Source organism: Mobula hypostoma, chromosome 3 (assembly GCF_963921235.1).
Source record: "Mobula hypostoma chromosome 3, sMobHyp1.1, whole genome shotgun sequence".
NCBI lineage: Eukaryota > Metazoa > Chordata > Chondrichthyes > Myliobatiformes > Myliobatidae > Mobula > Mobula hypostoma.
Genome location: NC_086099.1, coordinates 47,053,432 through 47,075,020, shown reverse-complemented (window position 1 = coordinate 47,075,020; position 21,589 = coordinate 47,053,432).

Here is a 21,589-nt window from a genome sequence, read left to right as displayed (position 1 = left end):
TTCAAAAGTGAAATTTTGAGAGTACAAAGCTTGTATGTGCCTGTCAGACTTAAAGGTAAAAATAACAGGTGTGGGGAACCTTGGTTTTCAAGAAATATTGAAGCCCTAGTTAAGAAAAAAAACGGAGGTGTAGTGAAGGTATAGGCAGGTAGGAACAAATGAGGTGCTTACGGAGTATAAGAAATGCAAGAGAAACCTTAAGAAAGAAAGCTGGAAGGCGAAAAGAAGGCATGAGGTTGCCACAGCAGACAAAGTGAAGAAGAATACTAGGGGATTCTACAGATACAGTATGTTAAGAGCAAATGGATGGCAAGGATCAAAATTGGTCCTCTGGAAGAACAGAATGATAATCCTTGCATGAAGCCAAAGGATTTGGGCAAATACACTTACTTAGAGATGGACACAGAGTCTATAGAAGTGAGGCAAAATGGCATCAACTTCATGGACTCTATACAGATTACAGACGAAGAGATGTCTGTTGTCTTGAGCCAAATTAGGGTGGATGAATCCCCAGGGCCTGACAAAGTATTGTCTCAGAGACTCAGCAGGAGGCAAGTGCAGAAATTGCTAGGACCCTGTTAGAGATATTCAAATCATCCTTTGTGAAAGATGATGTGCCAGGGGATTGGAGGATAGCCAATATTGTTCCACTGTTTAAAAAAGGCTCTAAAAATAAACCTGGAAATTATGGTCGGTGAGCCTGACATCAGTAGTGGGAAAGTTATTGGAAGGCATTCTAAGGAACAGGATATATGAGTATTTGGATAGACATGGACTGATTAAGTATAGTCAGCACGGCTTTGTATATGGAAGATCATGTCTAATTAATTGTATAGAGTTTTTTGAGGAAGTTACTAGGAATGTTGATGAAGGCAAGGCAGAGGATATTGACTACATGGACTTTAGCGAGGCAGTTGACAAGATCCTGCATGGGAAGTCGGTTCAGTAACTTGGCATTCAAGATGAAGTAGTAAATTAGATTAGACATTGGCTTTGTGGGAGAAGCCAGAGAATGACAGCAGATGGTTGTCTCTGTACCTAGAGGCCTGTGACTAGTGGAGAACTGTATTGGGTCCATTATTGTTTGTCATCTATATCAATGATCTGGATGATAATGTGGTTAACTGTATCAGCAAATTTGCAGATGACACCAATAATGAGGTGTAGTAGATGGCAAGGAAGACCTTCATGGGTTGCAGTGAAGTCTAGACCAGCTGGCAAAATGAGCTAAAAAGTGGCAGATGGAATTCAATGCAGACAAGTGCAAGGTTTTGCTCTTCAGTAGAACCAACCAGGGTAGGTCTTACACAGTGAACAGAAGGGCACTGAGGAGTGTGGCAGAACAAAGGGATCTGGGAATACAGGTCCATAATTCATTGAAAGTGGCATCACAGCTTGACAGGTTTGTAAATTAAGCTTTTGGCACATTGGTCTTCATAAATCAAAGTATTGAGTACAGGAGACGGGATGTTATGTTGAAGTTGTCTAAGTCATTGGTGAGGTCCAATTTGGAGAACTGTGCACAGCTGTGGTCACCTACCTACAGGAAAGATGTAAACAAAGTTGAAAAAAGAGTACAGAAAAAATTTACAAGGATTTTGCCAGGTCTAGAGGACCTGAGTTATATGGAAAGATTGAATGTAGAACATAGGAGATTGAGAGGAGATTCGATACTGGTACACACAACTACGAGGGGTAAATGCAAACAGGCCTTTTCCACTGAGGTTGGGTGGAACTACAACTCATGGGTTAAAGATGAAAGATGAAAAGTTTAAGATGAACACGAGGGGGAAGTTCTTCACTCAGAGTGTAGAGCAAGCTGCCAGTGCCAAGTCATGCATGTGAGCTCGATTTCAATATTTAAGAGAAGTTTGGATAGGTACATGGATGGCTGGGGTATGCAGGACTATGGTCTGGGTGTGGGCTGATGGGAGTAGATAATTTAAATGGCTTGGCATGGACTTGATGGGCCAAAGGACCTGTTTCCACACTGTACTTTTCTATGACTCTAAGTACCTAGGCAAGCAATTTAATTTGACATGACACAGAGTGTATAGACGAAGTGTTAATAAATGGAATTAATACAGATGAATGCTTGATAGTTAATTTAGACATGGGGAACCAATAGGCCTGTTCCTGTGCTCTACAACTCTATAACAGGATTAAAGAAAGTCAACGTCAATTTGTGAAAGGAAAAGTGGTTTGACAAAGTTACTGGAGTTTTTTTTGACAAACCCATTAACAGAATGGATAAGGGGAGAGCCAGTTAATGTGGTATTCTTGGATTTTCAGAAAGCTCTGATAAAGGCCTATAAAATGCTTAAAGTGCAAAATTAAAGCAGATGGTAACAGGGGCAATGTATTGAAATGGTTTGTAAATCATTTGACAGACTTCTATAGATGCATGGTGGAGAGCACTGTGACTGGTTGCGATACAGCGTGGCACAGAAACACCAATACCCAGGAATGGAAAAGCCCACAGAAAGTGCTGGATACAGCCCAGTATTTACACAAAAATCCCTCCCCACTATTGAGTACACCTACACAGCCACCAGAAAGCAGCATCCACCATCAAGTTCCTCCACAATCTAGGCCATGCTCTCTTCTCACTACTACATCAGGGAGGGGGGGCAGAACCCTTAAGTCCGACACCACTAGGTTCTGGGACAGTTAGTAGCCCTCAACCATCAAGCTCCTGAATTAGTGTGGATAATCTTAGTCACCTCAACATTGATTTCTCAACTTATGGGCTCACTTTCAAGGACTCTACAACTTATGCTCTCAGTATTATTTATTTACCTATTTAGTGGTAGTTTTTTTTTGTATGTGCACAGTTTATATGTACACAATTTCCACCACTCATGCCATGCTCTCTTTTTGCTGCTGCCAGCAGGTAGAAGGTACAAGAACCTCACGACTCACACTGCCAGGTTCAACAACAGTTACCCCTCAACCATCAGGCTCTTCGTAAAAGGGGTAACTACAAACAAGAGAAAATCTGCAGATGCTGGAAATCCAAGCAATACAGATAAAATGCTGGAGGAACTCAGCAGGCCAGCCAGCATCTATGGAAAAGAGTACAGTCGACGTTTCGGGCCGAGACACTTCAGCAGGGATAACTACACGCATTTGCCCATCATTGAGATGTTTCCCACAACCAATGGACTCACTTTAAGGGTTCTTTATTTTATTACCTCATGTTCTGGTTATTTATTACTATTTATTTATATTTGCATTTGCACAGTTTGTTGCCTTCTGCACTCTGGTTGATCTTTCATTGATCCTGTTATGGTTACTATTCTATAGAGTTACTGAGTATGCCCGCAAGAAAACAAATCTCAGGGTTGTATATGTTGACATATCTGTACTTTGATAATATTTTTACTTTTGAATTTTTGAACTTTTTTGTCTTCTTTTGCACATTGGTTGTTTGTCAGTCTTTGTGTGTAGCTTTTAATTGATTCTATTGTATTTCTTTGTTCTGTGAATGCCTGCAAGAAAATCAATCTCATGGTGGTATATGGTGACATATACATATTTTCATAATAAATCTACTTTGATAATAAACTTACTTAGAAGGTAAAGAGTAGGAATAGATAGGATGCCAGGCAGTAACAAGTGGAGGACTACAGTGATCAGTGCCTGGGACTTGGCTATTTAAAATACAAATGATTTGGATGAGGAAACCAAATGTATTATTTTGAAGTTTGAAGCTGGCTCACAATGCTAAACTATATGGGTCAATGAATTGTGAGAACGATACATAGAGCTTTGTGGTTACTCTAACGGATTAAGTAAGAGGACAAAAAACGTGGCAGGTGCATTAGGAAAAAGATGAAATTATTTACTACCACTGGGAAAAAGAAAGGAAGAGCATTATTTCAATAGTGATTGGCTGAGACACACTGATGTATAGAGGGACCTGGGTATTCTCGTACAAATCATTGAAAACAAACAGGTGCAGCAAGCAGTTTAAAAGCCAAACTATTAGGCCTTTCACAGCAAGAGGATTTGATTTCAGAAACAAGAATATCTTGCTACAATTATATAGTGCCTTGGTAATACCACAGCTGAAGTAATGTGTTTACTTATATATGAAAGGATATTCTTTCCATTAATTGAGTATAGCAAAGGTTCACCAGGCTGATTCCTGGGGTATGCTCTGACTTTAATTGAAAAGATAAGTGTGAATGGTTTGTTATATTTATTTGTTTATTTGTTTATATTTATATTTGTGGAATAGACCCTTCCAGCCCTTCGAGCCATGCAGCCTAGCATTAATCCTAATTTAATCACAGAACAATTTACAATGACCAATTAACCTATCAACTAGTATGTCTCTGGACTGTGGGAGGAAACCAGAGCTCCCAGAGGAAACCCATGTGGTCACGGGGGAATATGCAAACTCCTTACAGGCAGTGGCAGGAATTGAACCCAAGTCTCCTGTGCTGTAAGGTGTTGTGCTAGCCACTACACTACCATCTATCTTAATAGTTTAAATAATTTATTCATTAAGCCGTTTTTTACGTGAAACACCCTGGTCTCCTTGGCTGCGTAAGTCTAGGGAAGACAACATCTGGCCCCGCCAAACTCGCTCGATCCCACCCCAAACCCCGGTTTGTGTGGATGCTGTGTCACTTGTTACCCTGTTACAAACTAATGCCATGAAATAACAGACACACGATTAAAGGAATTATATTTATAAATTTACTAAAGGGTTAGTAAAGAATAACAAAAAGAAAAGGGCCCATTCTAATTAAACGGTCAAATGTGCACAAGTTGGAGCTCATCTTGAACTTCCCTGTCACTCAAGCGCTGGGCCCACGGTCATCGTGAAAGCACACACCACCTTCCGACTGTTTGCTTGCAATCCATCTCGAACAAACAGGTCTCCCACCGGATTGTATGCTACAACCAGTTCTCCGTAGCATCTTCTCTCTTCATCTCCCAGCGAACAAAAGCCCCAAGCCCAACCTTAGTGTCCCTCACCAGAGAAACCTCCCCTTCATTTGACTATCCTAACTAGATGGCAACATTTCTGCCATCTCTTACCTTCAAAAATAACCCAAACAAGCATGAAAACAGAACAGACTGCTCTTACAGAACTGCCAAAATGAAATACATACAGCTTAACAGTAAAAATGTGAACCAGGGTATTACATATGCAAATTAACTAATTATTTGTGTTTTAAGAAAATTTCATTTAGAACTATCAGATATTTAAAATAGTGCCTAATGGTCTTCAAATAGCCAGCACTAAACTTAAAACCGACCACGGTGACAGATTTCCTTTCTTGAACAACATTTCTTTAACAATCACCAATCACATGATTACTGTCTGTCACATGTAGAAATGAAGTTTAACTCTCTGAAGGATGCCTTGGTAGAATCAGCAAAGTCAGTGATTCCTAAAAAAAGAAAAAAGCACAAAGAATAAATGGATGACAGATGAAATCAAAAATCTAATGGAAGAAAGGAGACTGAAGAAAGCAAATCCTATGGAATATAAGTTCTTAGATAAAAAAGTTAAAAGCTTATGTCAAAAAGCCAAAGAAGAATGGTTAAACCAGGAATGTGAGCAAATAGAAAGAATCCCTATTATTGATCCAAAAAGGGTACATCAACAAATCAAGAATATCTCTGGTAAAAAGCCCCTCTGTTCTTCAGGTGGATATTTGAAAGCAAAGGACGGTACCAATATCATGGAAAAAGATGAGATTATGAACAGATGGACTGAGTATATTCAGGAATTGTTTGAAGATGATTGAGGCAAAAAACCAGAAAATAAGAAGAATATTGAAGGTCCAAGTATTTTAAAATCTGAAGTTCATAATGCAATAAATAAGATGAAGAAAGGAAAGGCAGCAGGTCGTGATGAATTAGTAATAGAACAAATTATCGCCCTCGAAGATTATGGAATTGAAAAACTTACTAATTTAATCAATGACATTTATGAGACTGGAATAATACCAGAAGAGATGAGAAGATCAGTATTTATCACTCTTCCTAAGAAACCTGGAGCAATAGAATGTGAATTACATAGGACCATAAGTTTAATGTCATATCACTAAGATACTTCTAAGAATTTTGATGACAAGAGCTAAAAGTAAGATACAAGCTGAAATAGGTAAAGAACAATGTGGTTTTGTGAAAGACAAAGGTACAAGAAACATGATATTGATGTTAAGGATACTCTCAGAACGAGCTATTCAATTGCAAAAAGATTTATTTATTTGTTTTATCAACTACACAAAAGCTTTTGATAAAGTGAAGCACAATAAGTTATTTGAAATATTACAGGAAACTCTGGATCTAGATTCGAAAGACCTCTGCCTAATCAGAAACCTGTACTGGGAACAAACTGCCACTGTAAGAATAGATGGAGAAGTGAGTCAGTTTATGAAAATCAAGAGAGGCGTTAAACAAGGGTGTGTTTTCTCCCCTGATTTGTTTAATGTGTACAGTGAAACAATATTACAAAAAATAAGAGACATCTTGGGAATCAAAGATTGCAGTGAAAACATCAATAATTTTAGATATGCAGATGGCACTGTGTTAATTGCAAGTACGGAGGAAGAACTACAAAACTTATTTGATATAGTTGTTGAAGAAAGTTCAAAAATGGGTCTATCTATTGTTACGTACCCCGTAACTGGGTTGCCAAACCAGCAGAAATGGATCACTCAGTTGGAGTCTGGAGTACTAGAACTAAGAAAGTTTTATTAAAGAAACAAGCAACACATTAATCGAAAGGATAATAAATGCAACAGTTCAGCGATGATAAACGCACATGTGCACAGAATTAAGATAACAGCATCAATCAAGCTCTATCGTTGTCTAGGGGTAAATGACCAATTTCAAAATGACTCAAAGTTCAGTCCAGTTAGTAGTTCAGTTCGCAGTAATCGTTGCCATGGCGGTGGACAATGTGGGGGAAGAGAGAGATAGAATAGGAACAACTGATCATTCAGAACACGGCTTCACTCACAGACCAGCGAGATGGCTCACAAACAGCATTTGGGCGGGTCCTTGGTGATGTCACCTGAGGTCACCGACTGTGACCCCTCCTCCAGATGCGGTCGATCCTCTGCAGTGAACCCGGCACCCAGGCAAGGGCGGACACACACCGGGTTCCCGCTGATCGTACCTTTCCACCCTGTGCGTTGTCCGGTTCTTCTCACCACTCGTGAGAGGCGCACCGCTTCCAGGGTCTCGTTACCTCGGGTGGCGTGTGTCTGTCTTAGCGAACCTGTCCCCTTTTTATCCCCCTGCTGGGGTAGCGCCTGTCCATCACTTCAAACAGTTCAGGGTTCAAAGGGGGAGCCGCTCCAGACAGCTCCCTCTCCCACATCCCTTCATTACACATCTCCAGACGCTGCTCCATTGTTCCTTATCTCTCCTTCCCCTGAGGGCAGGTGGCAGACCAACTGCTGATGCCACTGATGCTAGCCCAGGCCAGCAAACATCTTAATTTTATGTGTATTCTCGTAACACTTCCCCCCTTTAAGGATTTTTACCGGGAGGTAAAAATTACAAACATGACTACATTATCTGATACATACACAATATACATCTTTAACAGTTATTTAGCTAATACAGAGAATTTGAAGCTGTCAACACCTTGACAGACAGTCATCACATTTTCTGTTCCTTTTACACGTGTTATTAATAATCCCTTAGACCAGGCTCCAACTCAGCAAACTTCATAGTGGCCAAAAACACTGATGAATTTGCGACCAATGTAACCTCTCATTTGGTTTTGTCCCGGACCACAATAACAAGGGTCGTCCCATTCCGACTCAGTTTTCTCTCGCAAGGGCTTAGTAGGAGGGGGACGGGTATTGACCGCAGAGTTATTGCAAAACTTCCTGCAGTACCCCACCATCTCCAAAAGCCTTCTGAGGGCCCTCTTGTCTGTCGGGGTTAGGAGGTCAGCGATAGCCTGCACTGTAGCTTGCATCGCTGCCAGCTGCCCCTGTGTCACCACAATTCCCAGGTAAGTGACCCTCGTGTGGCCGAATTCATTTTTTTCAAGGTTCACTATCAAGCTGGCTTCAGACAGCCGTGTTAAATTGCCAATACACACCTCTGTGTTCATCAGACCTTTAGTCACTGAATTACTCGAAAAATATGGGTGTTGTTTACTTGGCTGCCCTATTGTAACCACAATCGCCCAACGTCCCAGTTCTTTGCATTTCCTCGGGACAATCAAACACATGGGTGCGAGTCGTTTAATTACTCCTTCGGGGATTAAGGGAGAGACCTTATCAGTAGACCTGGCCAAAACAATAGCCTTCTCCCATCTGACCGATCCCATCCTAATCTTTTCAAAATGGTTTTTTCCTCTTATCAAGGGGCCCCTAGCTTCATTGATTTCCACGCTAACACCGACTAGGTTTGTTAGCATATCAAAAGCCGGTGACCGTCTCAGTTCGCGTCGGTCATGATCAATAACATTTTTCCCCCTGGGCAGCCGGTAACTCTCTTTCATGATTCCACCAACTGTTTCCTCCAGCACCGCAAAATGTCCACCGGGGGGTACCTCGTGGGCCATGTTAAAAACCTCATCCCCATAACTCTTTTGCACCACCCCCCACTCCTCATCTGCGGATGCTGTACTTGATTTCCCTTTCTTCCTTAGCACCTCCTCATCCGCACAATAGCTTGTCAAGGCTGTGTCAGAGAGAGCTGTCTCGGCCAAAACCATCAGCCCCTCGTCTCGCTCCTGCGTCTGCACAAATTCTTTCCTGGCTACTGCTACGTCCGTCCCAGCTCCCTCACTACCTCTTATCTCACTACACCCTGTCTCATACAAGGTTGGCAGAAATGTTTCAGCCAAATTCACCATCGCGGGCGGGGCCTCCATGCTGGCAGGCTGACCCGTCAATCTCACGACTGGGAACACGATTCCTCCGGCGATGTCATTACCGAGCAAGACTTCCACGTCTTTCATCGGTAATTCGGACCTCACCCCGATCGTGACTAGTCCAGAGACCAGGTTGCTCTGTAAATGTATCTGGTGCAAAGGGACTGACTCTGTCCCTTCCCCAACACCTTTGACCTCTACCTCCCCAATCTGGGTCTCTGAGCTAAACTCTAATACACTCTTCAGTATTAGTGACTGACACGCTCCCGTGTCTCTCCAGATCCGCACTGGAACTGGTTTTAACCCCTCCTTCACTGACACCAGTCCGGCCGAGATAAACCTCTCGCGCCCTTCCTGGACTTTTTCAGACCTGTCCTTCCCTAGCGGTTCGCTTAACAGCTCAATACAGCCATTCAAAATTTCCGCTTTTCCTTTCCCCGTCTCCTTCCTTGGGGCAAAGCACCTGGACGCAAAGTGTCCGGCTTTCCCACAATTATAACAGACGACCCCAGGAGACTTCCTACCAGACTGCTCCCGGTCTACCTTATCCTTTTCACTAGTCCCCGGCTTACTTTCTGACTTTTCCGGCGGACTCTCCCCGCCGTCCTGACTACCCTTCTGGTAGCCTTTACTCGGGGCAACCTTCATTTTATGCGTCAACGCATACTCATCCGCTAACTTAGCAGTTGCGGCTAACGTGGCTGCCTCTTTCTCATCGAGGTAGGGTCTCATACCCTCAGGGACACAACCTTTAAACTGCTCAATCAGAATCAGCTGCAGCAGTCTGTCATAATCCCCCTCTACCCCTTTCGAGGCGCACCAACGCTCACAATATGTTTGCATCTCGCGAGCAAACTCCAAATACGTGCGGTCCCACCGCTTCCTCGCATTCCGGAACCTCTGCCGGTATGCCTCCGGGACCAACTCATAAATCCTGAGGATGGCCTCCTTCACCACCTCATACCTCTGGGCATCTTCCGCGGATAAAGCTGAGTAAGCTTCTTGGGCCTTCCCTTTCAGTACACTCTGAAGTAAGACAACCCACTTATCCCTCGGCCATTCCTGACTTATAGCCACCTTTTCGAAGTGGAGAAAGTACCGATCCACATCGGTATCGTCAAATGGGGGAACCAGCCTAACCTCCTGGGTCGCCCGGAACCCTCCACCTTGGTTCGGCACGAGCCCCTGCTCGGCCCTTATCTTTAACTTCTCCAGCTCAAATTCCCTTTCCCTCTGTTTCTCCTCTCTCTCCATCTGTCTGTCCCTCTCTTTCTCTTCGTGTTCTAACTGCCGTACCCGGAACTCGTGCTCGAGTCTCAGTTTTTCAAGCTGTACCTGTACCGCGTCTCCAGCAGGTTTTTCAATAGACACCTCCCCCAGCTCACCTTGGGGAAACACACCTTTAGATACATAGTGCTCTACAATAGCTCTGTGTATCTCCTCTCTCCTCATTGTCGACTTCACCTTAGCAAGATTCACCCGTTTTGCCACAGCTATCAATTCCGATTTCCTGGCATCCTCTAATGCCTCCAAGGTCGGCGCCTTTATAAATTCCTCAACCTCCATTTCTGCTGTTTGTCTTTTCTTTCTTTCGGGAATTTTAACCCAATCAATTTACTCCGTCCCAAATTTAGCGTTCAAAATCGCGGACGAGAACCCCACTTATGTTACGTACCCCGTAACTGGGTTGCCAAACCAGCAGAAATGGATCACTCAGTTGGAGTCTGGAGTACTAGAACTAAGAAAGTTTTATTAAAGAAACAAGCAACACATTAATCGAAAGGATAATAAATGCAACAGTTCAGCGATGATAAACGCACATGTGCACAGAATTAAGATAACAGCATCAATCAAGCTCTATCGTTGTCTAGGGGTAAATGACCAATTTCAAAATGACTCAAAGTTCAGTCCAGTTAGTAGTTCAGTTCGCAGTAATCGTTGCCATGGCGGTGGACAATGTGGGGGAAGAGAGAGATAGAATAGGAACAACTGATCATTCAGAACACGGCTTCACTCACAGACCAGCGAGATGGCTCACAAACAGCATTTGGGCGGGTCCTTGGTGATGTCACCTGAGGTCACCGACTGTGACCCCTCCTCCAGATGCGGTCGATCCTCTGCAGTGAACCCGGCACCCAGGCAAGGGCGGACACACACCGGGTTCCCGCTGATCGTACCTTTCCACCCTGTGCGTTGTCCGGTTCTTCTCACCACTCGTGAGAGGCGCACCGCTTCCAGGGTCTCGTTACCTCGGGTGGCGTGTGTCTGTCTTAGCGAACCTGTCCCCTTTTTATCCCCCTGCTGGGGTATCGCCTGTCCATCACTTCAAACAGTTCAGGGTTCAAAGGGGGAGCCGCTCCAGACAGCTCCCTCTCCCACATCCCTTCATTACACATCTCCAGACGCTGCTCCATTGTTCCTTATCTCTCCTTCCCCTGAGGGCAGGTGGCAGACCAACTGCTGATGCCACTGATGCTAGCCCAGGCCAGCAAACATCTTAATTTTATGTGTATTCTCGTAACACTATCAATTGCAAAAAGACAGAATGTATGGTGATATCCAAAAAGAAGGAGAATCCTATCTGCAGGCTGAAAATAAACGGGGAAGACATAAAACAAGTACAGAACTTTTGCTGCTTAGGAAGCTGGGTGACATCAGATGGCAGGTGTGACTTGGACATCAAAAGAAGAATAGGGATGGCAAAAGGCACCTTTACGAGAATGAAGAATATACTGACCAGTACTAAACTAGGCATGACAACCCGCCTCAGAGTACTGAAATGTTATGTTTATCCAGTTATGTTATATGGCTCAGAATGTTGGACAATATCTAGATTAAACATAGAAAACATAGAAAATAGGTGCAGGAGTAGGCCATTCGGCCCTTCGAGCCTGCACCGCCATTTATTATGATCATGGCTGATCATCCAACTCAGAACCCCGCCCCAGCCTTCCCTCCATACCCCCTGATCCCCGTAGCCACAAGGGCCATATCTAACTCCCTCTTAAATACAGCCAATGAACTGGCCTCAACTGTTTCCTGTGGCAGAGAATTCCACAGATTCACCACTCTCTGTGTGAAGAAGTTTTTCCTAATCTCGGTCCTAAAAGGCTTCCCCTTTATCCTCAGACTGTGACCCCTTGTTCTGGACTTCCCCAACATCGGGAACAATCTTCCTGCATCTAGCCTGTCCAATCCCTTTAGGATTTTATACGTTTCAATCAGATCACCCCTCAATCTTCTAAATTCCAACGAGTACAAGCCCAGTTCATCCAGTCTTTCTTCATATGAAAGTCCTGCCATCCCAGGAATCAATCTGGTGAACCTATGAATATGGACATCAAAAGAAGAATAGGGATGGCAAAAGACACCTTTATAAGAATGAAGAGTATACTGACCAACACTAAATTAGGCATGACAACCCGCCTCAGAGTGCTGAAATGTTACGTTTATCCAGTTATGTTATACGGATCAGAATGTTGGACAATATCCAGTAACATGAAGAAATGAATTGAAGCAGCAGAGATGTGGTTTTTGAGGAGGATGCAAAGAATATCATAGACAAAACGAATATCTAACAAGGATGTCATGAACAGAGCAAGCACAAAAAGAGAAATAATGTATGAGATCATGAAAAGGCAATGTAACTTCATTGGACATGTGATTAAGAAAGAGGAGTTAGAATGCACAGTAATTATGGGAAAAATTGAAGGGAAGAAAGCAAAAGGAAGGCAAAGACAAATGATGATGGAGACAGCAGCCACAGAACTGGAAACGAATACCAATAAATTGATCCACTTGACCCGAAACAGGAGTGTGTGGGCCATGGCAGTCAAAGCTCAAAATGGGCACGGCGCCTGATGATGATGATGATGACTGTCTTGTCACAAGCTCTTTCACTAAATTCCAGATTTGCTTAATTGCTTGAATTTTAATTCCCCACATGCCATGCTGAGCTCATGTCACTGGAGTAATTGTCCATAACTCTGACTGCAATTTCTGGTAAATAAACCAGCACACACCATGGTAGTAGTCATTGACCAAAAACTAGAGGGGAATGGAGGACACATCTTTGCTTACGAAATTATTATCTGTAACATGCAAAGAATAGCAGAAGGAAATTTAATCGTAGTTTTCAAAGGTGCCTCCAAGTGTGATGGTGAAGGGAAAAATTGGGTTTAATGAAGATGGATGCTTGATGGTTGGGCAATTTGCTGTTTCTGACTTGTTTAACCCAATGTTTTTATTTTAATGGAGATACAGATACCATCCATTAAAATATCTACATTTAAAACAAATAGGCACTTATATTTTATAAAAGGCAATAACATTATCCTTTTGAAATTCAATAATTTCAAAATTACTGCATTCAAAAGAGCATTAACCCTTAAACAGCAAGGTTCAGATAAAAGGCTCCTTTGGAGAGTTGTTTCAGTAAATCCATCATCTATCTCCCAATGGTTGGAGTTACTTTCCTAATTATGAAGTCAAAAATCACTTGAGTTTAGTGTAAATGTGTGATTTTTGGTTGGCATGGTGAGTCTATTTCTGTGCCGTTTGACAGAACTGAAATGAGAAATAAAGATTCCATCACTTAAAATGCTGAGACTTAAACAGATATTCACATAGTACCTAAAAGACAAAAGCCTTGTCCATTTGAAATTTCAAAGTTATCAATTATTTCTGGGAATAAAAGCTGTTATAATTTTCTTACAATTCACCAGTAAGTTAAAGAGAAAACTACGAGGAAGGCAATGATCTATTTCAGAGAACCTGTGATAATTCCTCTTCAACAGTCATACATGTACAGAAGCCAACAATTTGCATTGCCATTATGTAATACAGAAAGTACAAATCAATGCCATAACTGATTAAAGGAATCAATCCGTGCCACTAAATGAGACTGTGGATATCTTCTGTCGCACACCAACTCAGCAGGTCTGAGACAGCAAAGAGTTCCATATGGGATTCACAGTTAGGACAGGGAGTGATGTTGGATTGAGTCAGTGGGATGTTTTACAGTCCTGCTATTTGGACTTGGTCTCCTCCTACCCCTCTTGGAGATTCCAGGTGCTCATTACCTTCCTGGATTCTTGGTTCTGAGCAGTAATGGGTTAATGATATTTGTGAGAATTAGAAGATATTTTACTTTTTCACAGACTTTTGAAGCAATTTCTCTGCCTTCTTGGTCATCTCTTGCTGCTCATTCGGGAAGCACCCCAATGATATGGCTCACCCGTCGGAGCTGGTCGAATGTACTCAGAGCCTTAGTCCTGGAGGCGCTGGCCTAGGGCAGATGCTGGTTTGCTTCTTGTGGCAGTGTATTTGGAGGATTTTTGCAGAATAGCACTGGTGATATTTTTACGGTGGCTTGACCTGCGTACTGTAGGTTGTCCATGTTTTCTAAGCATAGAGTGGATTCACCTCTGCACAGCAAATCACAAGCTTGGAACCAGGTTTGAGGTCTTAGTCTTCAAACTCTTTCTGAAGACTGTGCTGGTGCACTTATGGCAGAAGTGAATATGTTCATCTCTGTGCTACTGCAGTGCCTTCTAAGGTTTGGAAGGTGATCACATTTTCCATAATCTTATCACTGATCGTCATTATTGGGTGAAGGTTGAAAGTGGATGTTCACCTTCTGCATGTTTAATATAAAGCCCTCCTTCTTCGATCAACAATGAAAAGAAGACACAAGAGACTGCAGATGATGCATTTCCAAGGGGAAAGTATTATTGTGTAGCAGATGCAGAATGGTAACCAATGGTTGGACAATTTCAGAGGACAGTTAGGCTCCATGACATCATTACACCAATCCTCTTCTCAATCTTCCCCTCTGCAGTACACCTTACTTCCAACAAGGATCCTTCTGGAAAAGGGTTAATAGGGAACTATTTATAATCCAGATTAGGAGGAGATTTCTCTACCTGAATTATGTTAATGAATAATTGGTATTTACTGCAGCCTGATAGTTTCATGGTCACCACTGATGAAATTGGATGTCTACTTGATCTCTACGTCTCTGCATTTGTTTCTTAATCCCTTTGTTTAACAAAAAAAAACCCATGTAATCCTGAAAGCACCAAGCAACCCAGCATTTATTCTTTGAGGATAGAGTTCCAGATACCTGCTCTTCTCTGTGCAACATTACAGACAAATCCCTAAGAGCACATACCTTTTCATTGAAGATTTTCTCAGAAATTTATTTGAGGTTTTGCCTGAAACTCTGTAGCATTGAAATAACAACAGAGAGAAGATCAATCAACAGTGTGGTCAGTTTTACAAAGCAGTCCTGTGCGCAAAGGCTTGGTGGCTAGTGCAGAAGCAATGTCTGTAGCAATGGCAGCACCAAACAAGTGAATGAAACTGAGTATTTGTATTCACAGACCACAGCTACTGCACAGCTCAAACAAAAGGAGAAACACTGCCATGATGAGGCCAAACTCAGGCTGGTGGAGCAGCACGTCATATTCTGTCTGGGCAGCCTCCAACCTGATGGCATAAACATTGACTTCTCCGACTTCCATTAATCTCCACACCCCCCCCCACCCCCCGCCACGCTTCTCTCTTTATTCATTCCCCATTCTGGGTTTCTTTTCACTCCTATTCTCCTCAGCTGCCCATCACCTCCCTCTGGTTCCTCTCCTCCTTCCCTTTCTTCCCTGGTCCTTTGTCCTCAATTAGATTCCTTCTTCTTCAGTCCTTTTCCTCTTACACCTGTCCCCTCCAGCTTCTCACTTCATCTGCCCCTTCCCCCCCCACCCTCCTTCCCCCTCACCTGGTTTCACCTATCAGCTGCCAGTTTCTGCTCCTTCCCCTCCTCCCACCTTTTTATGCTGGCCTCTGCCCTCTTCTTTTCCAGTACTAATGAAGGGTCTTGGCCTAAATATCGACTGTTCATTCCCCTCTATAGATGCAGCCCAACCTGCTGAGTTCTTGGAACATTTTGTGTGTGTTGCAACACATAACTATTCACTTCCAGCATTTACCATCCTGAAAATTCTAACAATGTTTGCTTCCTAAGTTCCTGTTGAAGCCACAGGAAATGCCAATGATGTAATGTGTAGCAATGGGTTGGGTAACAAAAAGATTACTATATAGAGAATGATTTGCATATTACAAGTCATCCACCATGCCAGTTCTGAAAGGGTTGCTTGAGAACATTACACTTGCTGTATTTGGGGACCTTATTTACAAGAATTTACGTACATGCAAGCTTTTGACGGCTATGAAAAGAATTCTGTTCACAAACCACGGCTTTTTAATGGCTATGTGTGGGAGTCAGAGTTAGTGAAATGCATTCAGGCAAAGCAAAGAAAGAATAGTCATGATGTGAAAAATCAACCTCACACAGTATTTTCACAATGTAAATCCCATCAGAAAGTTTCAAAAAAATAAAAATCTGAGTTTTATATTTGTTTGAAAAAGACCAGGGGCTCATTTGCGAAATACCAACAAAATTAATTAAGTATATAAATGAAAATACTTCTTTTTTTAAAAATATGTCTTTGCGATCAATTAGATGTTTCCTTGGAAGGCAAGATTGTTGTCTGAGGAAAGATAAAAGACTGGAACTAAACTGCAGCTTTGAAGCAAGAAGGATGATCTCATTGAAATGCACAAATTCATAAAGTCTCTGAAAGGGCAGATGGTTCCTCATGATAACACAAGCTGTGTTAATATTCTGGTTGTAGCACGGAAGATCCAACAATAAAATCCACTCAAGAATTCCCTCTTCCTACTTCTGTCTCAGAAAACTCCTGCTGTTCTACAGAACTAACAACCATTACCCAACTTCAAGCATTCAGCCTTTGCTTCATAACTAGCTTTCACTGCGTTTGGCTATTTATAACCTGCATCAGCTTGCTACTTCCTGATCCAAGTGAGCAAGCCCCCAACAAATTGTAAAGGCTAAATGTTAGCACTGCTGCAAGATGTGCCCAGTAGATACCCCATCATTTAAGAACCCTGTTCAATTTTCCTTTTCACTGATGTCAATGGCTATTCTTTGCCACTTGCTTACACCCATACCGTGATGAATTCTGGAACCTTACAGCATTTAGACAGTGCATGTGTGGTGAAAGAGCTATTCGCTTTAACCTAGTCTCCACTCCTCTTCTGGCCATCTTTTCTTACTTATCCATAACACATTGTAAGAACCACTATGAAATTTGTCTTCACCATAGTTTCTAATCTGACAATAACTTGCCTTTTTGGTGACAATCATTTTGAAATTAAGAGCTGCACCAATATACTTTCATAAACCTTTATTAGCAATGGAGTGAATGAAGCTGAGTGAAGTTATCCCCTCTGGTTCAACAGACTGATAATTGAAGGGTAATAATTGTTCCCGAACCTGATGGTGTGGATCCTGTGTCTCCTGTACCTTCATCCTGATGGCAGCAATGAGAAGAGAGCATGGACTAGATGTAAGCTATTCCATACTCCTATTTGTTAATCACGAAAATAATTTTTTCCAAATCATACATATATGGTGGACCTTTAATTAATGCTGATTAATGGTAGATTTAATTTTCTCAAATTCTTAGGCATGATATTGGTCATTTTGGGATGATATGTCAATCATCGTTTACAAAAGTTGTTGGCTAAAACCAAATCAAGCAAACTAGTAAAATAAGTAAAGGATTTTATATCACCATGGCCCATCAGTCAACTGTTCTCATTCATCTGAAGTGTACCAGAAGGGATTTTCAGTCAGAGATGATCTGAAGTGTATATAAATTACAAAAAAATGCTTATGATTAAGTATAGATCATGAATACTCGCTATTATTTGCAACGTAATTGAATAACATTAATATCAGAGTTTCTGATATTTTATTGACAAAAATGATGTAGCTATTCAGAAAATATGTTTCTGCTAGAAGTAATGTTGCTTGCTTGCTGTCAAGTCTAAACTGGTAAGATTGGAAGAATTGCAGTAAGTAACAGAATTTCTTGAGTAATGTTTAGAAACCAAGTTAAGGTTTGGGAGGGAGAACTCATAATCCGAGTCAGAATTAGTCAGTGCACACACAATCCACTAAAGTTAATGCTTTCTTTGTGGCATCTCGGACATTTATATTTGTACACAATATATAATTATAACCTAGCAGAGACATTTAAAATGTCCTTAGCCATGGGTTAGGTGCCAGAGGATTGCCAATGTTGTTCTGTTGCTGAAGAAAGACTCTAAGAATAAGCTAGGAAATTATAGGCTGGTGAGCCTGATGTCAATAGTGGTAAATTATTGGAAGGTATTCCAAGGGACCGGATATATAAATACCGTATTTGGATATATAGGGATAGTCAACATGGCTTTGTGTGTGACAGGTCATGACTAACCAATCTCATACGAGTTTTTGGAGGAGGTTACCAGGGACACTGATGAAGGCATGGTGGTGGATGGACTTTAGCAAAGCCTTTGACAAGGTTCCACATGGAAGGCTGGTTTAAAAAGTTCAGTCACTTGGGATTCAGGATGAGGTAGTAAATTGGAGTTGACTTATTTGTGGTAATATCTTGTTGTATGTGCTGTGTATGATATATATTTTGAAGATGCACTATGGTCAGGATACAGTATGTACAGTCAGATGACAATAAACTTGCACTTGACATTGGCTTTGTGGGAGAAGTCAGATGGTGATAGTAGATTGTCCCTCTGTCTGGAAGCCTTTGACTAGTGCCCTGCCACAAGTCATGGTGATTGTTGAAACCGGGAGAGGGAGAGGGGTGAAGTAAAAAGCTGAAACGTCAATTGGTAAAAGAGATAAAGGGATGGAGAAGGGGGAATCTAATAGGAGAGAATAGAATGCCATGAAAGAAAGGGAAGGGGGAAGAGCACCAGGGAGAGGTGATGGGCAGGTAAGGAGATTAATTGAGAGAGGGAAATGGGAATGGGGGATGGTGAGTGGGGGTGGGGTGGCGGTACCATTCCCAGAAGTTTGAGAAATCAGTGTTACGCCATCAGGTTGGAGGCTACCCAGACGGAATAAAAGGTGTTGCTCCTCCAACATGTGTTGTCTCATTGCGGTAGTAGAGGAGGACATGGATTGACATGCCATTCGAGAAATTGAGGTATGGTAACATCTTGGCACAAACTAGATGGGCTTAAAGGCCTATTTATGTACTGTAGTGCTCTATGACTCTGTAGGGTAGGTCTGTAAAATTTATCAAGTTGCCAGTTTCTGTGTATTTTATCTCCCAAACATTAGGATAATAATCAAAATCTAAATGAGGATTGATTGATATCTCCCATGTATTTGGATGAATAACTTAGCCATACATCTTCCATATTGTATTTTACAGCTAAGTTCAAATATAATTTGTAAAACCTTGAGGGTTCAATCAGATGAATAAACACTGCAAACAAATACTGGTTCAGTTTTTTGCCTCAGACATCTGTGCAACATGTTTGGTATGAACTTGTCCCAATCTGAAGCCAAATAAGCAATCTAATTCACAAAAGCTGCATGATAAGTGGATTAGGGAAAATGAAGCAGAAAACTGGCTAACATTGTTTGATTACTGCATTGTTGGGAAGAGCAGTGGAGATTATGTGCACCAATCTAATCATGAATTCTATCACTTGAAATACAATTTACTTGTATTAATGTTTCTTTCTCTTCCCACAATAAGTACAAATCAGCAATGTTTCTTCTGAAACATATGCTGATTGGTTCCCAGTGAGAAATCAGCCCCAGAATTGCCCTGGCATTCTCTCTATCTCCCACATTAACTCTAATTGGCAAGAACTATGGAGAAACAATGTAAATTTGTAAGTAAGATGTTTGTGCAAATGCTATGAAAGGAAATTAATTTAACCTAAGAGCTTTGAACAAGGAGTAATCCAGAGACACTGCAAGTACTGGAATTTGGAACAAAAAAAAACAAGCTGCTGAAGGAACTAAGTAGGCCTGGCAGCATCTGTGGAAGCAAAGGGGTAGCTAACATTTCAGGACAAGACCCTGCATCAGGACTGAGAGTGTAATGGGGAGGTGGGTGATGGGGAGGAGTGAGACAGGAGATGGCAAGCAATAGGTGGATCCATGTGAGGAAAGATTCAAATTCAAATTCAAGTTTAATTTTCATTCAACCAATACTGCAAAATATAACATTGTTCCTCTGGGGCAAAGGTGAAAAACGCAGGACATACAGTCTTACATAGCACATATAGTTACAATAGAACATACTGTACAGTCACCAGATAATATTAGCCCAAGTCCCAGAGTGACATGGCCTGAAGATTGATGGTGCATGGGATGTTGCCCTGGAGCCATGTTTCTGCAAGAACAAGCACACAGCAGTTCCTCATCTCACGCTGAAGGCAAATCAGCTTGTTTCATGCTGGGTCAGCCACCCACGAAGGCAATCCAATTTGTTTTCCAGCAAGCAAAAGAAGCACCAATAGGAGAACCAGACTGCAAGGACCATTTGGTGGGCAGATGGAACCAGGTGTGGGAGGGAAGGGAATGACAGAGTCTGAGAGCTGACAAATGGAGACAGCAAAGGGCTTCAGATTATGGAATCCAATCAAAAAGGAAGGTAATAAGTGGAACCAGATAACAGGGAGTAGAGGGAGATGATAAGAGACCCAATGAGTTGAGAGTGTGGGCGAAAGGCAGATAAGCCAGGTGGGGAAGGAGGAAGAAAGAGATCAAGTGCGGAGGGGGGTGTTTGGAAAGAAAGTTATGAGAGATGTGAGTGGATCAGAAGAAAACAGAACACTAATCTAAGCATTGAAAAATAATTCAAACATGATTGTACGTAGCCTACTTAATGTCAACTATAACATGGAAACAGAGCGATTTAGAAAAAGGACTTACATTTTAAATATAATCACATGACTTTAATCTGTTCTCTTTAACATGTCACATTATTAAGAAGTGATCTGTCAAAAAAGGAGGTGCAAAAAAGCTTCCCAAGTATATTTTGCAGGTTCTTGAAGTAAAATCTAACAAAGAGTTTGATTAATGGCTCTACAGTAGTCTGGATTATGTTCAGGCCAGTCTAATTTTAGATCATATTCCTGAACTTCAGATTTTCTCCTTGCATGGGTCTGAAAGCTTAAACCTACAACAGGTAGAAACTCCATAAAAATACTATGTGGAGACAGAAGGTACATTATATAAGCACTGACGTGACTTCAGGCTGTTTCCATAACTTAAGAATTAACTCACTTGTATTCAGTTCATTGGTAAGACAACCATTTCACATGTAAAATATTTGAAGGACCAGAGAATCACATAGAATTTATGACACTTGGCCCATCGTAACTGTTTTGGTCAGAAAGATCTATTTAACCTAATCCCAACACTTGGTACATACGTTCATCCAAGCAGATGCAATTACAAATCCCTTTACAGGCCTGCAAATGTTAGCAATGTAAACTGGCATGACTTCTAAGTACTACCATCTATTCTTTCAAAGCATCATTGCTGTTCTAAAAAAAAACAGCAACCCTTCTGTTTTGTCTCAGAACTAAAATGACCCTAATCAAAATCGCAAATGGTTTTTTCATGCCTTGAACCAAGTTCATTTTCTTTATCCAATCTCTTTGGAGCCTTTATACTATCTATACTACCTTCAATCAATAATCCTTCTCTATTTTTCCACTCAGCATCCCTCCTATCATTTCTATCTTGTGTCCTGAAATAGTCAGAGTATCTTCAGTACTGGTTTCTTGTTTTGCCCCCTACTGCCACTATCCAAAGACTTGCGGCCAAGT